The sequence below is a fragment of the Crocodylus siamensis genome, chromosome 5, assembly GCF_052110815.1.
Source record: "Crocodylus siamensis isolate JL-2025a chromosome 5, ASM5211081v1, whole genome shotgun sequence".
NCBI lineage: Eukaryota > Metazoa > Chordata > Crocodylia > Crocodylidae > Crocodylus > Crocodylus siamensis.
Genome location: NC_143399.1, coordinates 110,067,220 through 110,090,666, shown reverse-complemented (window position 1 = coordinate 110,090,666; position 23,447 = coordinate 110,067,220). Strand labels below are relative to the sequence as shown.

Below are 23,447 nucleotides of genomic sequence, written 5' to 3'. Positions count from 1 at the left end.
CTTGCTTTAAGAAGCATAAAATCCTGATTAGATTTCCATTAAAAAAATCCAGTGTTTCTTTCAGGACTTATGCTACAGATCTAATGCTGTTCCTCATTTCTACCTCATCCTCCTTCTGTCCCTTCATTGCTAGGCCATTGTCTTGTACAGTTGGAGGGACTTTCATGGACAAAGGAAGGGAAGTAGATATAAACCCAGCTCTTACCACTGGCATTCTCATTCTGGGTATTAAGCTGCTCACTGAAGTAAATCTAAATACACTAATGTGATAAAAAAAAAATCTTCCCCCACCTAAAAAGTGTTATCCATAATTTCTGAATATGTTGTTATATATAAATTTAAACATATTTTATAGTTAAAATAAATCAATTAAAAAGAAATCCTGGATACCTCAGTTGTATTAACATTTTCCACTCTGTTTATATACATACTATTTACATTCCTTTGAGGCTAGGTACAAACATTCAAAAAAACCCAGGCAGAATTGCTCAGACTTACATGGGTTTCTTTAAGGGGCATAGGTGAGATTGGAAGCAAAGAGAAGATACGTTCACCCTTTAGTGGGGGGAGTGAAGGGCACACAGGCTGCCTGCACTGGCTGAGGCCAACAGGTTGGGGGCACTCCTACATGCCTCCCAGTGGGCCCTGCCCCTGGGCTGTCACAGAGCCATTCTTACCATCTTTGCCTCTGGCAAGCTGTCAGCCACAGGCTGCAGGGAGAGAACAGGGTCTGTGTCCCTGCATGAGCTCCAGCACCAATAACAGCTGGTGGCAGGACAGCTTGAGTGGCTCAAGCTGGGTAGCAGGGGTAGGGAGGCTTTGCTGAGGGAAGGATCAGGCCCCTCAGAGCTCAGCACCAGTGACAGCCGGTGGCAGGATGTGCTGGGCACCATGAAAGGCTCAGTCCAGGCAGTCAGGGCAGGGAGGCTCCAGGGAAAGAAGGATCGGGTCCCTCAGAACTCCAGCAAATGGAAGGTGATAGCAGGAGGCTGGGGATTGCCCCCTTCCTTGCTTCCTGGCATGAGCTTTCTGGGCTGCCTGGCACATCCCACCGCTGGCTGTTGCTGGTGCTGAGTACCAAGGGGTCCGATCCTTCCTGCAGTGCTGCTCTGACCCCATCCCCACTGCCTGGTGCAATCCTCCCAGGCTGCCTAGCATGTCCTTCCACCAGTGCCAGGACTTGTGCAGGGACACAGACTCCCTCCCCCATGTGCCTGTGGCTGACAGCTTGCCGGAGGCAAGAGGCAGGGCTGTGGAGAGTCTGTGCAGGCTCTGCTCTGTGAAACCTGGTGGCGGGGCCCACTGGGAGCTCAGCCAGAACAGCCAAGTGTGGGGTAAATATTAGCATACTACTCTGCCAGGGGATGCTAGCAGAGGGCCACAAAGGCACGTGGGATGTCAGTGGACAGTGATCTAACATAAAGATATGAGAACTGTTACAGAATTTGATGCACCAATCTCACCTAAATCCATTAAGTTTGAGAGTGCATTGATCCAGGTCTATCTTAGACTGGGTTCTACCATTTTTAAACCAGTCTACATGTGCCGAACTTCGGTTCTGTTACAGGTGTAGATTGGTTTTTGGTCACTTATACTGGTTTTTGTGTAATGTATGCAACTGGCCTGAGATTAAGTCTCTGACTCTACAGTTGACTCCATGGTGTTACCTATTCTGTAAATAAAGGAGTTCTGTTTCCTGGGAATTTCACTTGTAAATACTCACTTCAATTTCAAAAGAAAAAGAAACCAAGGATTTTTCCTCAAGTGCTTTTTTGTTTTGTTTTGACATCTTGGAGTATCATCTTAGTGTTTTTTACTGCAGTCTAGAAAATGTGAAGGTTGCTTTTGTTTTTTTTGCATTTTTCCCCCAGCAAAAACTTAATACTGCATGTGAGGAGGCAAACCAATTTGCTGCAACTTGCTGAAAGTTGTCAGAAATGCCCAGGAGGACCTTATCTCCTTTATAAAATGGCAATGTGAGAATTGCATGTTACAAATATCTCTAGTGCTTTCAATAATGGAATGGTTCTTGTGAAGAAGGGGCAGTGGTTCAATATGGAGAAGATATTTCAAAGCCACAGAAACTTTACTAAATGTGTTCTGATAGTTCATGTCGAAGCGCCTCAGTTCTGTTTGAACACGATGAGCCATCATTGTCAAACTTGTGTGTTTAAAGTTATGTTTCTAAGCAAAAGCTTGATTTTTAGGCTGAGCACTTAGAGCTCCCATTGACTTCAGAAGTTGTTGGTTGTAGCTGTGTTGGTCTAAGGACATAGGCAGGCAAGGTTCTTTGGGTAAATGTGATCTCTTTTATTAAACCAGCTAAATACTTGGGGAAAAAGTTATTTAAGGCACAAACACCCTTCTTCAGGCATTGGGAGACTCTGCTGCTGTTATGAGTTGTCCAGGGTAGAAAAGAAGCTAAAGTAAATTAGTAGTCTGTGAAGATGCAAATGAGTGGAAGTTGGGAAGACAATAGGTAAAGATAGGAGAGGCGAGGGGGAAGGGAGGAGAAGGTGTGAAAGAATGCAGATGGTCAGCTAAAGGCAGGTTATTTGGTGTGTCAGATGCCAGGCAGATTGTAACATCATAAATCCTATGTCTTGGATTTAGCACATCACTAATGTCTTGGATTTATGGCACATTACAACCTGCCTGACATCGGACACACCAGGTAACCTGCCTTTAGCTGACCATCTGCATTCCTTCACATATTTCCCTCCCTTTCTCCTCCTCCCCTCCTATCTCTACCCAGTGTCTTCCAAACTTTCACTCATTTACATCTTTACAGACTTCTTGTTTACTTTAGCTGCTTTGCTATCTTGGCAAACATATAACAGCAGCAGAGTCTCCCAGGGCATTTTTACACATGCAAAGCACCAAGTGCCAAGGGTTTGGAACAAGCTCCCCCACAGGTGGTACAGTCACCCACCCTGGTGATCTTCAAAAAGCATCTTGATGCCTATCTTTCTGGGCTCATCTGACCCCAGCAGTGTTTCCTATCCAAGTGCAGGGGGGCTAAACTCAGTGATCTGCCAGGTCCCTTCCAGCCCTTAATATCTATGAAAGTATGAAATTGTGAAGCACCGTAGCACCAGGCACTTTGAAAAGTGCCCATTGCTGCAACGCTTACAGTTGTATAAGCAGTGAAATGCACGTCAGTGCTGCGAAAATGGCAGTGGTGCACTTTTGAACTAAAACACATAAAAGATGCTCAGAAGTACACCTCTGCCATTTTCTGCACACTGATGCATATTTCACTCATCAGCTTTTATGTGGAGCAGACTTGATTAATTGGGTCTGCTTCAAAGACGTGGATCTCTGGCATGCTGCAGGACCAAAAGGTATGTGTATTAATTCCCCCAATGCCTGAAGAAGGGTGTTTGTGCCCAAAAGCTTTTTCCCAACTATGTAGTTGGTCTAATAAGAGATATCATATCTACCCAAAGATGGATATGCCTGCCAATGACTTCAGAGGAATTTCAGTATATTTAATGCTTCTGTGGGAAGCAGGGTGGGACTATAAGGCTAGAATTAGACATCCATCTTTGAAAATGTTGGTAATGGATTGCAGAAGAGTGTTACAGAAACAATCTGCAATACAAAGATCATATATGTTTACAAATTCTGATTTTGCAAATGTATAATCTGATTTAGTTTCAGTGGGTGCATCTACATGTGCAGTTAATGCAATGTGACAAATTCTGGAGCAGTTTGCACCAGAGTACACTGCTCCTGGATACATCTACAAATGTGCCTAGGACAGCAGCACTTTGAGCTGGGGTGGAGCAGCCCCAGGGGGTCGTGTAAGGTGTTGGCAGGGTTAGCTGGGGCATGAAAGTTCCAAAACTGCAGAGCCATATGGTTGACCTCTAAGCCTGCTGCATCCCAAGGCTGCTTTGTCCTGGCACAAAGTGCTGCTGTCCCAGTCACTACCCATACAGGCATTGTATCACAGCAAATGACTCCACCATAAGATAGTACTGTCCCCAACAGTACTATCTTACAAAGGAGTTAATTCATTTACTGCACCATAATACTTGGGTTCGTGTAGATGTTGACATGTGACAGGGTAATTTTACTAATGGAGCTAATTAGTCAATTCGGCAGTAAAATGCATGTGTAGATGCACCCAGTTTGTGGAATCTGGCCATAGAAAGATCTCACAGGGGAGAAAGTTCTGAAAAATACATATGAAATACTTTGAATGCATAGGTTGATATTCATATGAATCATGAACTGTATATATTTGTTTCCTTTAACTGCAGCTTTTTAGTAGCTCTTAGTGGTAAGGAGGGAACAATATATTTATTTTAACAACTTGCTAGAAATTAGATTAAGCAGGCTTGGCAACCTGAGTACATAGATACAAGCAAGCAGAGCTAATTCACTTGTGAGAAAAAAACAAAACCCCCCAAAAATAAAGGAAGAAAGGGATATTACAGTAGTTCTGTACTGGTGCAATAATTCTGTGTTATGGACAGAAACTTATTTCTCAGGTCTCCTTGTTTCTCAAGATATTACTTACTGTAATTTATCACCATCATTCTCTGTAGACCTCTACAAGGTAGTTGAATTGCCTCTTCCCATATTATCATTTTAATTTTTCATACAAAAATTAAAATGACTCATTGTTGAAGTTCTCCCTCTGACTGTTCCTGTAGTAATACTACTGATGAGGTTATTTTTTATGATGAGGTTGCCCATGAGCAAAGAGATGAAGTCCAGTGTGAAGTAATGAAAGTTTAAAAAATGCACAGGATTTTTATGGCAGAAATTCTAACGTTGATATAGTAGAATATTGGTCTTTTGGACCCGTGCATATATGATTACTTCCTGACCTTGTTTAGGAGTGAATTGAGTAAACTGAGATTAAAGTCTTCCCTCCCCTGCTGTAAACCTCACCAGGTAAAGCCTCCCTGTAGCCTTGCTATGCAGGTTCTCTCATGTTTTAGTCTTCAGTCTGAAGCATAGTTCTAGGCATAGTTCTGTCCCTTGATAACAAGCAAGGAGGTGGGGGAATGCCTATTATTTAAAGCGACAAATAGCGGTGCATAGTGGCTGCACAAGGGTGCACGTGCACCCCCTGAGAGCGCTGGTGCACCCCCTGACAGACCACACTCCCCACTTAAGCAACAGGCAGGGGGGCAGGCGGAAGCACTGATGCCCACCGTGTGAATACCGGCCAGGGAGTGGGAGTGTGTGATGAAGCAACATGATCACTTCTGGGAGCACTGCGGCTGCTTATCAGTTGGTGTGATTGGCCCTGGGGAACCCACCCTGGTCAGTGAAATTGGGTGTGAGGGGACCCCCCGCCAGTCACTGACTGGTCACGGGGGAGGAGGGGGGCGTATGCCCCCACTGACTAAGGTGACACCAGTCACCCATGAAAGCTACTGTCCTGGTAAATAAAATGCATAGTGCTTTTCCTGAAGTGGGGCTTCAGTCATTTGTATCCTATCTATCTTTTTTCTCTCCCTTCTGAAGAAAACCTAAGCATTTTAGAAATTTGCTAAGTATCTGACTTATTGAAAAACAGAAAGGTTCTAACAAAAATTGGGACACAGCCAAATGGTTGATACCTGGATAGGAGGAAAAAAAGTGAAAGCAAAATGTAGGACAAATTCCAGAAAAGGGCAGAGAAACTTGCAACTTGCTTCTATGGTGGCAGCTCTTCTAACAGGGGACATTTGTTTTCATGAACTTTCTAACTGCAAAGATGTTAAAGGTGAAGAAAGACAAAATCTATAATGACTTTCAGATTTGACAGTCTCTTAAAATAAAGAAAATAAAAGATATCATCCTGCAACTAGAAATGAAGTGTTATTTTAGAAGGGAGTTTTGTACTGACTAATGAGAAGCAGGGTTTGGACAGTATATTGAGTTCAGAAAATTTCTCTGGATTTAGACTAGCATAAATTAAACTGAAATCTGGTTCTTTCTGTATATCTTCTCTCTCTGTTAGGGAGCCACCACTCTCATCAGATTAAAAGGGTCAGATTTGGTGTTGTGGGGGAAAAGTAAAAATAGACACCATGTGAGGACAAACTGATTTTGGGATACTCCCAGGATAAAAATAAATCTCTCCAGAAGAGGTGCTTTAATTCATATTAAGACTGCTTGAACCTTGCAGAGGAACCAGAACAGTCACAGCACAACCTTCCCTCCCACTCTTGTTTCCGGCAAGACACCAACATATACATCAGTGTTTGTGTGAGATCAGAGGAGGTTGAAGTAGTGTACAACAATCTACACTTGCCAAGTGCTGTTTCTGGTGAGACTCACCTGCAGGCTGTTTAAGGACCGTATTACTTGCCAGAACAATATATGGGACTAGAACAAGGAATGCGCGGAGCCTGGGACCCCAGCAACGAGAGCATTCTGAGTGCCTACCACATCTTCTGCCAAGCTGCTGAGCTGCCTCATTGTGTCTGACAACATCCATTGGTTGTGTGACATCTACGTCAAACACATCATGGGCCACCACCAGTACATCAACCCTGCCAGACCGAACGTTGACAGATCAGATCCAGAGGGGACTGCCTGATCCCCATTCTGCACCCGATGGACTCAGAGAGGAACCTTCAATGATGGACCACTCCACTCCACCCAAAGAAGACCCCCACCATGAGACTCTATATAGGCTGAGAAACTTTCTCCAACTTATCCCTTCCACCATTGTGGACAATTCTATGGGTTTGATTCTTTCTCTCTCAGCATCACCCCCCCCCCTTCTTTCTCTCCCCCCACCTTTTCCCACCCCCAGGCTTAGTTGACTAGCATAGAATTTTCTGTAACCTAGTTGTCCTTACCCCTGTCCCTCTTATATTAGTCCCTTGCTCAGGTGCTCTGTATTTCCCTCTGGCTTGTCATCTTTTTGGTTTATGGCTCTTAACATCTACTAATAACATTCAGCCTGTTCCTTTCTCAAGTCCCTGTATAGTATCTTTGCTGTGTTAGTTAATGAACAAACATTAAGCATTAGGCTATTTGTTATGATCAGGCTAATGATCTAAGTGGATACTTGGAACCAACTGAACTGTCTGCACTATGGCATGCTGAGCCATCAGTTTTTAAGAGTGTATGTTGGTTAGGATACCCAAAGGGTGTATCTACATGTGCTATTAAGGTGAAGCAACAAACTCTGATGTATCACACCAGAGTTTATTGCTCTTGGGTGCTACTTTTACACGCGCGCCCGGGACTGCATCACATTGAGCTGGGTAGGAGTAGTCCAGGCTGACAGGGAGCCTGGAGGGTCAGCCTGCCAGCCCAGGGCTACTCTGACCTAGCTCAGTGTGTTGCAGAGGGACTGGCTGGGTTATGAGGGTGCTCCAGCGTATGGCTAGCTGGCAGTCAGCCCCTGCACTGAAGCACCCTCATGCCCCAGCCAGCTACATCAGTATCTACATGTGTGGTACTGTAGATTAAAAAACTCCACAACAGGGTAGTACTTGTATTTACAAGTACTAACCTTCTGCAGAGTTTATTAGTTTCCTGTGGCTTAATAGGGCCACACATCTGAAGGCCCTTTGCTTCAGAGCTAATTATTCTACTCTGCAGTAAATGTCTCATGTAAACATGCCCACTGTGTTATAATGTGGTATAATAAGCTGAAAAGCAGCAGTACATGTTTAATTATTTCCAACATTGTCCTATTTTGTAGCATTAGACAAGTCATTAAGGACCAGCTCCAGACACAGGTTTTTGTCCTGATTTGTACTGACCATTTCAGTTAAGTGTGTGAATCTAGGAGCATCTTTACATGTGCTTGGAGGGGGGTGCTTTAATTACAACAGCCCTCAGCAGTCACTCTAATTAAAGTGCTAGCAGCATCTCATGTATTCAGCATCCCATACTTAAAAATGGCAGCAGGATACATTAACTAAAACTTATTTAATGATCTTTAGTTAAAGCACCTCTACCACCATTTTGAATCATACGGACTTTGAACATACGTGACATCAAGGCTACTGGAGCAGGATTAATTGAGACTGCTCTTACACGTTTTAACTAGAACGCATCAGAGCAGGCATTGGGCACGGGTATAGGTGCCCTAGGCTACTTTGTAGGCCAAAATGGCACTGCAGAGGAGGTATTTGTGTCTGCTTAGTAAGTGCTGCCTGCTGTAATAGTTATTAATTCAATCAGTGCAGCCAGTGGACTGGATGCAATCATCTCACTATGAAGGTACTTTTACTGGCATAGATTAATGGGACTGGTCTATTCCAATGCAAACAACTTTAATACCATTTTAAGTCCAGACTTAAAATGAATTAATATGAGGAGCTGTATCATTTTTCAACTCTGCTAGTTTCAAGCTGATATGAAGTGGCAGACATACTCTGTGTAGACAAAGCTCTTAAATCTCTGGGTGGGATCGTGACTCATCAGTTTTAACTCGGCCAGGATTTCACCCATCTGTGCTATTTCTGCATTCATCAGATGGAATTAACAGTGTTTACTTACCTACCTCATAGCAATGTAGGCAAGATTAATTAATGCCTGTATTTTTACAATACTTTGAAAATGAAAAGTGCTACCCAGCTACTAATGGGTAAAGAAGAAGCAGTAATGATCATAATAAATTACTGTACAGCTACTTAATGGTTTCCATTAGAATTGCTTGTTTTCAGGCACTTATATCTTTCAGAATCTTTCAGAATGAAATTTTTCCAGCTACATCTCTTCCATAAAGAGATGTTTAAATATGAGGAAAAGTAGTTAAATTGCTTCCGAGTATGTGGAGACTAAAACAAACCAACAAAACTGTAGGCCATATATTTAATTATACTATTTTATTTAGGGTATATCGGGAATCTTAGGAGTGGGCAAACAACAATCTCCATAATGCAGTATCTATCTGTCTCCTTGGATCCACAGCTGACACTGGGGAACTTCGGGCCAATTTAATTTATGGAAATAGAAGTTCACTTTCAGAATGTGAGTAATGACTGTTTAATGGCTAAAGCAATATCCTGGGACTCAGGAGACTTATATTTGGTTCCCTTATTTGAAACCAATTTCTTGAATGACCTTGGGCAAGTCAATTTGCCCCATATCCACAATGGTACTTAGGTGTCTAAGCAGAAATATCTTTGTCAATCTAGTCCTCAGTCTCTCTGGCTCCTGTTCAGATGGGGATGATTACCTGTCTCACAAGGATATTCATAAATTAGAAAGCAAGATGTGAGATGCTGAGATAATATGATTATAGTAGCCATACAAGTACCCAAGATAGGCAGATAAATTTGGTTCACAAAGCATTGCAGTAATTTTGCACTAAAATCTGAAACTGTAAGATGTAGCTACTACATATTCCATGTTACTCACAACTGCCAGCATGAGAGTCTATATTTTCCTCCATAAGAAATAAGCAACATGTCAGACTTTCAAAAGAGCTTGGTACCACATTTCCCCACAAAGAAACTGTTGGCAGTTATTCTGTGATTTACAGCAACCGCCGAAAGGGAATGTATTTTTTTTAACGTTTGTGTAAGTGTGTACCTGCTAACACATCGATTTTGCTTCAGTTGCTTAAAGTTTAGGCAAAGGAAAACAAAAGTCTAAAAAAAAAGTATGTAAAGAATTTAGGATCCCAACAGGAAGTTAAGGATTGCAATAAGCTTGGAAAGAACATCAGCAACTTGGTAACCACATAGTCTCAGAAGAGAAGCAAATAATTTGCAGGAGTTTTTTTCAGGTTAGAAGACAGAGCTGCGGGGAAAGAATGTGAAGTTTAGAGCAAATTCACTGTAGCCAGGATCACCAAAACAACTGTTCTGAGAGATAAAGATAACGAATTATCTACTTCTGGAAGGAGCAAGCTATAGACTGAGGGGTTATACTCTCTGTCATTCCACTACTGAGAAGTTGCAAAAGACTTCTGCAGTAGGTACTGGCTGGTCTTTAAACCACAGTTTGCTGTGATTATTTGAAACATGCTTTTTTTTAGTTTTGAGAGGGAGTTTATTACTATTTGAATAACGTTAAGTTTCTGAGACAAAACAGGTTTTCAATGTAGGGCTACAACTTTACTGTCTGTTTTAATGTATGGGAAAATGTAGAGATATTATTGCTCAGCATACCTATAATCATTCTAGGCACTGCTAATTTCCCACCAGTTTTCATCTAAACCTGCATTTATTAGTTAAGCTCTATTGCTATTACCTTGCTAAGGGACTTATCCACCATCCTGGGTGTGCACACAATTCACATTAATGCCAATTAATGGGAAGTGAGTGGAGAAAAGAATCCCAGAGTGTTTATAATTTTCATTTCTCACACTAATGCATTAGCAAAGTCTTAATATTTTTATAAAGATATAATTAAGTTTCTGTTAAGAATATGTTGACAATAGAAGTCTGAGGTTCAGACTTATTTAATTTGCTCTTTTCATTATTGAATACATTTATATGTAGTGTGTTAAAGAAGGAAGAAAGACAAACCCTGCGGGCATCACCATAGATTCAGAGAAGGTACTTCATGTATTAATTTTGTCCATTGTATCTGATGAAATAATGAGGCCCCTTAAAAACATGTGGGTCTAGAATATTCTAATGGATCGAGGCTGAAATTCTCACTGCATTGGTCAGTGGCACAACTCCCCATTCATGGGGGCCAAGATTTTTTCCTTGAGACTTTGGAAGAAATAATGCATACAAATGGTGTGCTTTTCTGCCAGCTTTCTGTACTAAAGATGAAAACTTCCCTGAGAACATAAACCATATCAGACTCCGGCATGTTACTTTCCACACTGATAACAGGTAAGTCTTATTTTCTCTTGCAAATGTCCCCATAAAAAGACCTTCCCCCTCCTCCCCCATGAGAAGTGAAATATAATGGTTAATTTTATAGAAGAATCTCTTCCACTAGTTCTCTAAAGAGGATGCTAAAATGGAAAGCTATTTTAAATTCCATTACTAATTTCAGGCATCAGAAGGTGCTACCACCTCATATTTAGGTAATTATATCAATCACAACACCTTACTCTCCTCCCTCAAATGCTCTCCCACAAATAAAACCAGATTACAGGATATTTTTATTTCATTGGGAATATTTTGCACAGCACTTCTCACATATTTCATAGAAAGCCACATATTTGACAACACAATCTTTAATATAAAATAAAATGTATTCCTTTTATGCCGAAGTTAAAGGTGCTGTGGAAAGGAAAATTTACATCATCTGGTTTGGGGGACTTAAATTAAGTTCACAATGTGCTATTATTAGATTCTTGTGTGTTGTTCATTTGTTTAAAGGTCTTGCTCTTTGAGAAAGTAAATCAGGATTGGCCCTGATTTTGATGTGCCTTATAATATTGTCCTCAGACATCTGTGTCCCATTGTACGGTATAGTGCATGCATGCCTTGGTGCTTCTCCTTCCCCCACAACCAGGCTGATTTAGCCCTTGCCAAGTTTTTTTTTTTTTTTTTTAAATGGGAAAAATATTAACTTTGTTCAAAAAATTCTACAGAAATATTTGAATGTTCATAAACATTTAAAGTTGGTGGATGTTAGATTAAATCTTTGTGTGCAAAACCACATTCTATGGAAAGCAGACACTTTTCCACTTAAAAAAAATCATTTAAAAGAAATCCATTTTTTACAAATCAAAACATGGATATAAGACCCAATTTTTTTACTAGTTCTACTGTAAACTACATGTACATGTGTATTAGATAGGTATTTTCTTTTTCTCACCAGAGATGGCTTATGTTTAAACTAGTGACAGAGATTTGTTATTCAGCTCAAAAGCTTTGCTTAGGTAACATTGCAGTGGGAGTTTGACTTACTGTACAAGTACAGAGAAATGTGAAGGTAAGCTACTGATTCTAAAACAGAGGTGGGCAAAATATGATCTGCAGGCTGGATCCGGCCACCCAATGGATTGGATCTAACCAGCAGGCGAGTGAAAACTGGTTTTGTCTGGCCCATAGCTGCTCCCGCAGCACTCTGCATGGAGCTGAGCTTTGCCTGCTCCTACCCAGGGCATCTCACAACATGCACCCACTTGTACCCACTCCCAGCCCTGGCCATGGCCCTGGCTAGTGTGCACAACACTGCTGCTGAAGCTGCCCAGGTACTGTTCAGCTCCCTACTACCTCCAGAGGCTCCTTCTGCCCCTGCTGCACTTGTCTGGGCAGTAGGCAATGTGAGGAAGCACCACCAGCTACAGGGATGCATGCTACACACCACATGCCAATCCAGGTGGAGTGGAAGCGGATGCTGGGTGGCTCCTGCCCAAGTGCATGGGTCTCCAGCTCCAGTTGCCTTCCACCCACTTTGCCCACCTGGCGTGATGAGTAGCCACCTGCAGGCAGTGGAATGGGTGGAAACTAGCTAGGAGCTGGACCTTGAGCCTTGTGTGCAGCAACTGTCTGTCTGGTGGCAACTTCCCCAAGACCTGTCTGGACATGTGGTGCACATCACACGTCCTCATGGCTGCCATTACCTGCTGCCCAAGAGGAGGAGCCACTGGAGGCAAGGGAGCTGACCAATATCCAGGTGACTGCAGCAGGTGAACGATGTGCTCTGGCAGGGGCAGGCAAGGTTAGGAGTGTGGCGCAGGCTGTCCTGAGTAAAAGCAGACAGGGCTTGGCCCCCTGTGGAGCACTGCAGGGGCAGCTGCAGGCCAGATATGGGGGAAGTAGATTGTACTTGCACCACCTGGGCATGCTCTTCTGCATGTGACTCCTGCCCCCAGCTCCCTTCCATCCCTGCCCAGCTCCTGGGACTGAGTACACAGGCAGCCCCTGCCACACACCCTACCCCCACACTAACCCCCAAACACTCACCCACCACACACATATACCCCCACACCCTCTCACATATTTGGCACCCCCACACAATATACAACAGTAGACTTCATCTGAGCCATTATTCAATTGCCTCTATCTACACTACTCAGACAACATAAATCAAGACAAACATATTTTTTAAATAAAAATGTTATAGTAGATGTTTGATTTTTAGTATATGATTTTTTATCTATATTTTGTTAAAATGATATATTTTTAAAGATTTTATATAAGCAGCCCTCAACAACTCACCAAAGCTCATTAAGTGGCACTCCAGCCAAAATAACTGTCCACCCCTGTTCTAAGTACATGTTTCTTTGACACCATGAACTATATGGTATTTGTCTTCATGACACAGGCTGAAAATCCGGGCTGACATTCTAGGTTTCATTAATTCCACTGTTGAGCACGAGGGGAGGAATAGCACAAGGTACAAGTCAATACTGTAATTTCAGCCCAGATTTTAAATCTTAAACCAATAAAAACATGGAAAAAGCTCAATAAAGTGAACATATTAGTGTTCTATACAATGCAGTTCTTGGTAACTGAATGATTTTAATGATAGCACTCCCAAAAGAAAAGAGGCATTTTAGTATGTGAAAAACAAGACAATTAAATGCAAATTCATTGTTAGAACCATTGCTGTCTGTTGTTTAAGTTGAAGATTAATTCTTTAAAATTCTCATTTTTATTACTGTGTGGCCATTTGCAGATAACTGAACGGTCAAGCTGAGTTTTATTTATTTATTTTTTAACACTGGATAGTTTAGACAGTTAAGTTAAAGACTACCACATTTATAAAATGCACCGTTTGGTGATTTATATTGGAATATAGCAGCATTTTTGCAAAATTACAGAGGAAAAAACCTCTGGTTTGTTTTGTGTGTTTAAGCTTTGGTTGAAAATAGTATACATGAAAGTAACTGCTTTGTACTGGCTGAGGACAAAGCAATAGGACAACATATGTAATCCAGTCTTTATAGTTCATCAATGTAACGGAATCTAATCTTTTTACTGTAAATGGATTCTGCTCTGTGCCTCTTCTCAGTATATACTGTCAATTATATCAGTTCAAATTTATCAAACATAAAATGTTTTCAGAATGTTGACAATTACTCAGTTTATGCATAAAAGTTCAGAAGATCAATCCAAAGCAGCTCAGTTAGTTTATTGATTGGGGTTATGAAATATGAATAACATAAAGCATATGTTCCCAATCTTGGTTTCTTGAAGTCTTGTTTTTCTTATGGGACAAGCTTAGAATATAACTTCATATGAGCTCTATTACTTACTAACAATACATAATCTTATAGATATAGTTGAGTCGTTTAAAGCTAATCTTTAAGAGATATATCCAAAGATACCACACTGCCCATCATACAAGTCATTTTTACTTGTAAGTACCTGGGATTTTCAAAGGCATGGCAATGTAAAGGAACTATACAGTTCTCAACAGATAACTAAGCTAAAGGTGATATACAGTTGAACTAGGGTGCTACCTTTAATGTATTTAACAAAGTGTTTTGAAATCTACATGCTGGATCCAGCATGCAGGGTCAGTCCATTATGGGCTCCACATGCTGCACATGGGATCTGTGCCAAACCAGTCCTATGAACTGAATCTGGCACATGGGGCCAGTCTACGGGCCTAATCCAGACTGGTCCCAGATCTAGCATGCAGGGCCAATCCAGTGTGAGTGTTATCTGCAGCACACACTTCAGATAGGCCCCACACACTGTGTGCAGCACATGTCAGCATGTATCAACTTCAAGCTTGTGAAATAGGGTTGTGCAAAATGGCTGTGGGGAGCAGGACAGGGCTGTGGATGGCTTGTCCAGGGGAGAGGGATGACCGCTGCCCTCCATGCAAGCAAGGAGACCCCCAGGTGAATGTCTCATCACTTCGGAGCCAGGGTGCACAGCAGGGACCAGCACTGCCTTGCCATGTGACTTGTCTCCACAGAGAGCAGAGATCCTCACCGGGATCTCCTCACTGCTGCTGCATGCCCCATGCAGACCCAGATCTCTGCTCTCTGCGGAGCCAGGTCACATGGCAGGGACCAGCACTGCCCTGCTGTGTGACCTGGCTCCCTGAGGGGATGAGTCATGCACCAGGGCAGGAGCATACAGCTGTTTCCCTTCAAGCCTGGCTCCAAAACTCCAAAATTTTCCGAAAAATCCCTGAAACATTTCAGAAATGTTTCAGGTACCTCGTTTTGTTTTAGAGATGTTTCTGAGTATTCTGTTTCAAATTGGATTCAGTGTTTTGGGTGTCAAAATGGCCTGAAAGAATCCCAAAATAAAACAGCTGCTGAAGGGGGTGGGAGTGGATGTTGTGAGGGTAATAACATGATTTTGTTTCACTCAAGTGCATGTCATGAGAGTGGTGGGCAGGGAGTAGGGGGAGATTAATGTGCTCTAGCAGCCTTCTGTGTCACATGTATCAGTGACCTTGTGCATCCCCACACTGAAAAAGTGGTGGTGGAAAGCTTTGAAATAAAACATATTCGATGAGCTTTAGTTCAAAGTGCCCCACCACAGTTTTTTTAAAGGAGGGATGAGCAGGGATGCTAATACATGTGACACACAGGTGCTTTTAATTAGTGCAGCTTGCTAATTAAGCCACTTGGTGGCACATCCTAGAACATGTGTAAAAATGTCCTTAATGAGCATTCACTTAATATGCATTAAATTTAGTCGTGTTTAAACGCATATTTAGACATGCCCTAAATGAAAGGATTTTTTTTAGAGGTGCTCCAAACTCAAAATAAAATCAACACAATTTTGTGGGTGTAACTCTAGATATCCAGGTATGAAAATGTTTGCTCAAGAGACATGGTAAAAACCACACAGGTAACTGTTACCATGACTCAGAAAATCATACTTGATCTACTGTTTAGGCGATCAGATCAAGCATTCTATCACTTACCTTCTTACTTTCCCTTAACAGTCATATCTACTTTGCAGTAGTACAATTATTGTTACGGTAAATGATTTGACCCCTCTTGACCAATCAGTTTTTGCATGTACCTTCCCATAGTACAACAGACATTCGTTTCTTACTACGGTTATTTCCTTTATTGACATTCAGAGGACCATGGTAAGTTTCTTTTCAGCTACACAGGATTCCAAACAGTTAAACAACTTGGAGACTGAAGAAAATCTACAGGTTTAACAAGATTCAAATTAGGCATTTTTAACTCAAACCTTAAATTAAATATAATCTTGCTTCTGTGCAACTATAAAGAGTACCAAACCTTTAGTTATGCCGAACTGAGGATATTAACTTTCAGACCCTTTATAGAGTTGACTGTTTTGCTGGCTTCATAGAAAAGTGCATGGCATGCACTGCATAGTCCTGGTCTAATCAAAAATAATTTCATTAAAAAATGCTGCATAGGTGTTTTTTTCCACTAGACTACACACAGCATTTTAAGTTATCTTTCACTTTTTTTCCCTTTGGACTTGAATGCTTACAAATGGAGTTTCATGCTTCATGAAACAAAGATTCACAGGCTGCTTGGGCAGCCTACAAGCAGCATATCATGATGATGCCAAATAGGGCTTTGTGGCGATATATAAAATTCCAAACAGAACCTCTTCAGCCTGGGAGTAGTGAGAGGGGGATGGAGGTTGCTTCTCATCTATAGTGACACTCTAGGGGCTGTAATAACTAGTCACTCTTGTGATTTCATCATAAGTGTTGGGATATTTGGCATTCTATTCTTAAAGCTTGGAGTCCTGGAGTTATACTATTAAGCTAGAATTTTTGGGGGGGGGGTTGTTTCTGTTCTTGACTACTATGCAAGAAATGTAAAACCTTAAGGCTCAAAACCTAGAAATGAAACAGAAGTACTCTATTTTACTTTAGAACTCTTATGACTTGAGACAAAGGTCATTAGTTTTAAATTCTTGCCTTTGGCTGTACTGCTGGCTCCTGAAAGCATGTCAACACACCAGAGAATAAAGAAGGTTTGGCCATAGGTAGAACCATTTGTAAGGAAAACAAAGAGGAGTCTTAAAACATCCAGGGAAGGACAAGAAATAATGGTCACAAGTTGACTGAAGATTGCTTCAGGCTAGACATAAGGAAACACTTCTTTACAAGCCAAGTGCTGAGGGTTTGGAACAAGCCCCACCAGAAGTGGTACAGTCATCCACCCTGGTGATCTTCAAGAAATATCTTGATGCCCATCTTGCTGGGATCATTTGAAAATGTCTTTCCTGCCCATGTGCAGGAGGGCTGGACCCAATGATCTGTAAGGTCCCTTCCAGCCCCTAAAAACTATGAAACTATGAAACTATCCTATGTGCCACCGGCACACTCAATACCAACACAATTTCATCAACCTAAAGATGAAGGCAGTGTAAAATTGCAATGTACACTCTAACAAAAATGCAAGTGACCAATGTCTTGGGAGCAAGTGCCCTACAACTTCAAAAAATGCACATGTGTATGCATACATATGCTTGGATGCATGCACACATACACACACACTGCTCCCTAACCCAGTTTACTGCTTCATTCATACTGGAATAGATGATAAATAGAAATTTGATTTGCATATTTTGTTTCCTGCTAACAAATCTCTTAATTCCGTTGAACATAGGGGAAAAAATCCCTCAACAGACCTTCAAAAAGTCTACAATATCCTTAATGTATGTTCTACAGTCATACATAGCTAATACTACAGAATTGCTTGATATCGATGTACATTGGAATAATGCTATAGGGATACCTGAACTCAGAAACGTTTAAGTTCATAAGGGACCACACTGCAACAATAATAAAAGGATAAAACAGAAATTCCTTCAAGACTAGTAGTAATTAAGCTCACACAACTGGATAATGTAAGCAAGGTAACCAAGCAAACATGCACCCAGAGTGACAAATAATCAATCATTCACAAGATGCAGAATACAGTAAAGAATGCAGCTTAGAAGGAGCTATATACAAAGATTAAGATCAGCAGATAATGAAGGCATGTGTTTGACATAGGATGTGAACTGTTGTATACATTAACATGGAGGATTCTGTATAATTTGTATTCATCAGGATTAAATATTTATATGCTCTGTCATTTTAGTGCCTTGATACAGCTAGCTCTCATCTGGACACAACCTCAATGTCTGGTGTTTTTGGATAGTAGTTCAGAAAGGCACCAATGCTGAAAGCATGCTAGCCCAGTCGCTAGTTAGTTTCTTCTCCACAGATGTAACTATAGCACCAGAAGTTCTACAGTCTGCCCACCATCACCAGACCACATATACATTCCATCCCGTAAGAGCAATTATTTATAATTATACCACCTATAATACGATAGAAACCAGAGTAAACTATACTTGTTAGTCTAGGCCTTCCCACCTACTGACTTGATCCTGTAAATTAACCTCTTAAAGGTGATGGATACTATCTGGTTCATATATTCTGAAATTCCTTTCTCTGCTGAGCCCTATTAAAATTCCCCCACCCCCTTCTTTTCCATATTTCACTCTGCCTATGCAAGCAAGAGAGCATGTCCCCCTTCAGGGTTAATTAATTGTCCTCTTGCTGACATAATTAAGCCTAATTATAGCCAGTCCTTTTGTCTCTTTGTCTATCTATCAAGGCAGATGTTTTTAAAATGGGTAGCAGGGCCAAACTTAATTCATAGTTTTTCTACACAAATATTTTATGTTCCCCAGATTCACAGCTTTCTCCTCTGGAACAGCCAAAGTCCTTTCAGTGGGAACTAAAACCCCTTTGCAAGACCCTCAATGTTTTTTAGTGTATGCTTATTTTCTTCCAGAGAAAACACCTTTTTTCCCTTCTTGCAGTCTTACTAAATTATTTTTGAAACAGATCTAATAATTCTTTTGCTAATCAAAGACCTTGATTTAAAATCCTCTCTGTAGCCATGCATTACTAAAGAGGAAATTTAATTAAAATATGGCTGTATAAATACAAATGTTAAACTGGGCTTGAAGAACCAGTAGGGATATACAACAGTTTCAGACACTCTGGAAATACATGAATCTCCAAATGTCATTTGCATGCACAAATCCAGTAACAATAGGTACAAGCCAGTTAACCTGTGAAATGAGAAGGGTTTTTGTTTTTTGGGGGGGGGGTTGGCGGGGGGGGAGGGGGAAGCAGGACCAGGTTATAATTTAGCACTCAGTATTTAAAGGAAATGTGAAAGCAATTCAGGAATAGAAAGCCATATCAACATACAGCTCAATTCAATACAATAATGTCAGCAACTTAACAAACCGCATTTATTTCAAAGGAAACATAAAATATTTATGTTCTTACATGCCAGCAGAGCAAACATATGGCATCATTCTCCTTATTACTCTTTCCAATTCAGATTATCTGACTCTGCCAATTCTAGTTGCTATGTATAGCAAACAAGGTCTTTGTGACAGCAGTAAAGGCACCTATGCCACTGAGAATGCTTGAGGCATATTCTGATAACTTAGCTTATGTAGACTGCGAAAAATTAGATTCCATTTCTGGTACTGTCCAAAGTGTTAGTCAGACTTTTGGAACCTGAGCTTACTTGTCTAACTCCTATATGTTTTTAATGCATTGTCTTCTGAGATGTAAAGTTTGTTTAGGGGAGCATCAAACCCATGTTAGTCCACAGTAGGCACATCTACATGAGATGTTTGCTGCAGTTTTTCCTATGTAGATCCACATTAAAGTGTCATTGTCTACACGTGTGGTTCTATTAGGTTGCAGTAAACTAATGAACTCTGCCATAGGTCAGTACTTGTAAACACTAGTACTATCCTGCAGTGGTGCTATTTAGTATGCTAAAATATGTGTGTAGATGCTGATAGGGCTGGCTGGGGCATGAGGATGCTTCAGTGAGGGTCTGCCTGCTGGCTAGCCCCACACTGTAGCACCCTCATGCACCAGCCAGCCCCTGGCACATTGAACCACAGTGGAGCAGTATCGGGCTGACAGGCTGACCCCAGGGCCCTCTGCCAGCTGGCTGTTCTGACCTGGCTCAATTTGCTGCAGTCCTGGGCACACATGTAGACGCAGCACCCAGGAGCAATAAACTCCACAATGAATTGTGCCTAAGTTTATTGTGTCACGCTAATTGCAAGTGTAGCTGCACCCAACAGGTGTGAGCAGCCACACTACAAAGCAAAATCTTCTTTACCTTCACTGATGATTAGCTTTCCTATTTGTATTACTGAGACTTCTGGAAGCATACCTCATGATTCTCAGAGGGAGTTAGCTTATTGTAGTGCTGAGTGTCTTTCCCAGTGGATTGTGGGGAAAAAAATGTCTGTTCTTCTGTGTACAGTGACAGAAATGTAGGAAGGCATTGAAAGAACATGCATGCTTGAGTAATTTGGTCTACACTCTCACTAAAAACCAGATAGCATTCTAGTTTGTTATGAAAGGGAGACTAGGGCTATAAACCAGGTCCCTATGTCACTTAGCCTGGATTGAGAGCAGCTCTAATAATAATAAAAGGCTCTGGTTTTGGATGCGAATGGATTTAGAGGCAAGAACTGAAAGACTCTAGCCAAACTGCAGTGAAGACATTCTCTAAACGGACTAGGCTTGGATAGTTTTGAACTTCAGACTAAAATTCTGTGCTGGCTGTATCACAGCATAAGGTGTCCTATGTAAAGGAATTACATTGTTCAGTTATGGATGCATGAAGCTCTGTTTTAATTTAAAGAAATGCCAGTTAAAAGGGAAGAAAGGTTTCTTGGATGTAAATAAAGAAACAAAATTCCTTTTCCTTTCCCCCTCATCTTATCATGGAATCATATAGTTACCTATAGACTTTTTTCTTTTATTTGTAAAAAAGTGTTTTCATGTTCACATTGCTTTCACTTACTTACTATAGTCATTTGAAGAAGTTAAGCAACAACAGGTAAAATACTTATGGGACTTTCCTATTACAAAGCACAATTAGGTAACAAGGAGAGGTAGTTAGCCAGGTAGGTCTAATGTTAGACAGAAGTGAGGGTCTATAAGGCATCTGCACTTCACAGACTAACTGAATCAGGGTGCATCTACATGAGATGCTTTACTGTGCAGTTGACTAATTGACTGCATGGTAAAGCATCACCATCTACATGTACCAATGCTTACTGCTCAGTCAATTAATCAACTGCAGGGTTAATTTGCTACCTGCAAATGCAAGTGCAGGTAGCATATTAACCATGTGGTAGTGACTGTGCCATAGCCCATATGTAGACAGCTGAACAGGAGCAGATTTGTTCCCAGTCAGTCCAGGCAACAGAGGGCAGGAGAAAAATCCTCTTCCCTGGGAGCTGCCTGATGCTAGGATGAGCTCTCAGCATAGACTCCAGGGGGACAATGTGCTTCTGCCCTGGCAGCAAGCAGATCCCCAGGCAGGGAGAAATCTTCCAGTACCCACTCTGAACACAGAACCAGGGCCAGAAGCTCCTTGCAATAGGAGGGATTCTTGCCCAGTAGGACTTCTCCCAAAACAGGACAGATTGTAGTCAGCCCTGGGCTGCACAGGGAAGCCCCACTGGGCATAGAGCTTATCCACAAGTGCACAGGGTGGCAGAGCTCTGCAGCAGCAGTTCTCCCACCTCATGCACATCAGGACTCTTCCTCATGTGTAGGGGGCCAAGAAACAGCTGTCTCCTGGTCCCATGCTTTCTGCCAGCCCCCCTAGTTGCTGCAGGGGGGCAGAGCAGGGTGGGAGCAAATATTCTCCCCTGGTAGGCTTATTGCACATTATTTTTACTGCACAATAAGTTTACTTTGAATTAATAGCACATGTAGACTTGCCCTCAGAGTTGCATAATCTTTCATGAACAAGAGCTCACTTCATCAGATGCTATGAAAGGATCTGTACAGGAAGGATAATGAGGATAATAGGTCCTGAATTAAAAAGGCAACCTCTGGGATAATTTAAGTTCCATAGAACTGAAATCTGCAAACTTTCTTGGCATTTCATAGCCTTTCATGACATGTAACATGACAGCTAATTTTCCATCAAATATAGGCAGATAAAGTAATACTAAAAGCATTAACAGTAATGCTGTAAGCAATGGACCAATCCTTCACTTTTCAAACATTACAGTAATCAAAATTCAAGAATGTGTTAGTATTTTAACATTAGAATTGTTATCTATTCAGCTTTATCTCTCCCTTCAATTGTGAATTTCACAAGACTGTTACAATCTCTCTCCCTTCCTATGGTCTTTGACACTAGAATCCTCTAAATAACAAGATGAGAACATTTTAATTAAAAACCTGGAGAAGATTACTGCATCCTATAATTGTTGATGATCTGGTTGTCTCAGGCCAAGGCCAAGATATTGTTATTTTTCATTCAGGATGTTGTAGCTCCTCCAAATGTTGAGTTTTTGCATAATAAACAATTGAACTTTGTAATTCATTAAAAAAATACACCTGGCATTTTTTTCTGTTTCCTAAATTCTCTAGAAATGCAAATTTTGCTGTTCCTTTAGCATATGTAGCTTTATTCATTTCTAATTTTTTTTCAACAAGGCTAATGTGTTTAAATCCAGGATTCCATTTTCTACATTCTATTCTGTACCTGTTAAAATGTTGTGTGTTTCTTGTGGGACTAATGGCTATTAGAACTCTATAATGGTGTTTGCCAATTAGGTTTTAATAAAGCTAGGTATGAAACAATTTTCCACCTTGTGAACATTTTTGAGATTTCAAGAATTTTCCCATTCTGCACTGAGATAAACTTTACCTTTCCCTCTAAACCCACAAAAAGGCTTTTTGTGTTGTGCATACAAAATTAGAAGTTGTTAAAATGTTTGACCCAGTGATCATAAAAGATGGAAAATTAAGTCCTTCTTGTGCCTCTTTCTTTATATGCCTGGTTCTTTTCACTCAGGAAAATTCTACTCAATAAACAAAGCAAACACTAGAGTGGTCTATTTTTTTTTCTGACAAAGTAATTGACAGTTTGCATGCATATTGGATATGGTGCAACTCAATCACTTCTAGCAAGTCTCAAAGGTGTCTCTCAGTGTCCTATGCCTGCAGAATAAAATACCTAATTACACCCAGCTACAATCTGCAATACACATTAACTCCTGCATTCATCGGCAAGTATATATAGTCCCAGTGTCCCTCCAGAACATGGAAGAAACAGCGAAAACTCTGTAGTCCATTAGAAATACACTTCACAACACTTCCCCTAATTAGTAATTGTTTAACTTCCACCTTGTTATATAAAGAGTACAGTCTAGTAGTTGAAGCACTGAACTATGCTCTGTTTTTTTTACTTTGTTACTGACTTGCTCATGTGATATTACTCGTCACAACCTTTTTAGCTCTCATTTATTCAACTGTCACACAAGTATAATTAAAAGTAACTACCTTACAGAAGCCAAGATATGTCTTAATAAGTCTTCTAAAGTTTGAGAGAAAGTCACTATAGAAAAAAGGAAATTAGTATAATTTGTAACATTTCCTATCAACTTTCCAGGAAGTTGCTCTTCTAGGGTCCAGACTATATATCAGAGTAATTTATTTTAATTTTAGTAATTTATTTTAGCTAAAACTTTTTATTATTCTTTATTTTTTATTATTGGCAGTTTTTTATTGTTGTTGATGATTTTTGTTTTGTTTTGGTTTTCGTAATCAGCCAAAAAAAGAGGGGGAAACTAAGAGTT

At 40.9% G+C, this 23,447-nt stretch overlaps 1 long non-coding RNA gene across 3 annotated transcripts in view; it reads left to right on the top strand.

Moving 5' to 3' along the window:
• LOC149864444 (uncharacterized) overlaps positions 1–23,447 on the top strand; it is a 91,515-nt gene that overhangs the window by 21,671 nt on the left and 46,397 nt on the right. The window contains exons 2-3 of one of the 3 annotated variants that reach the window (XR_016442520.1): positions 8,807–8,943; positions 10,685–10,766. The exons of 1 other annotated variant lie outside the window; for it this stretch is intronic. This is a non-coding gene — a long non-coding RNA (uncharacterized LOC149864444). The remainder of the gene's footprint in view (positions 1–8,806; positions 8,944–10,684; positions 10,767–23,447) is intronic. One more of the 3 variants, XR_016442521.1, reaches the window with a different exon arrangement.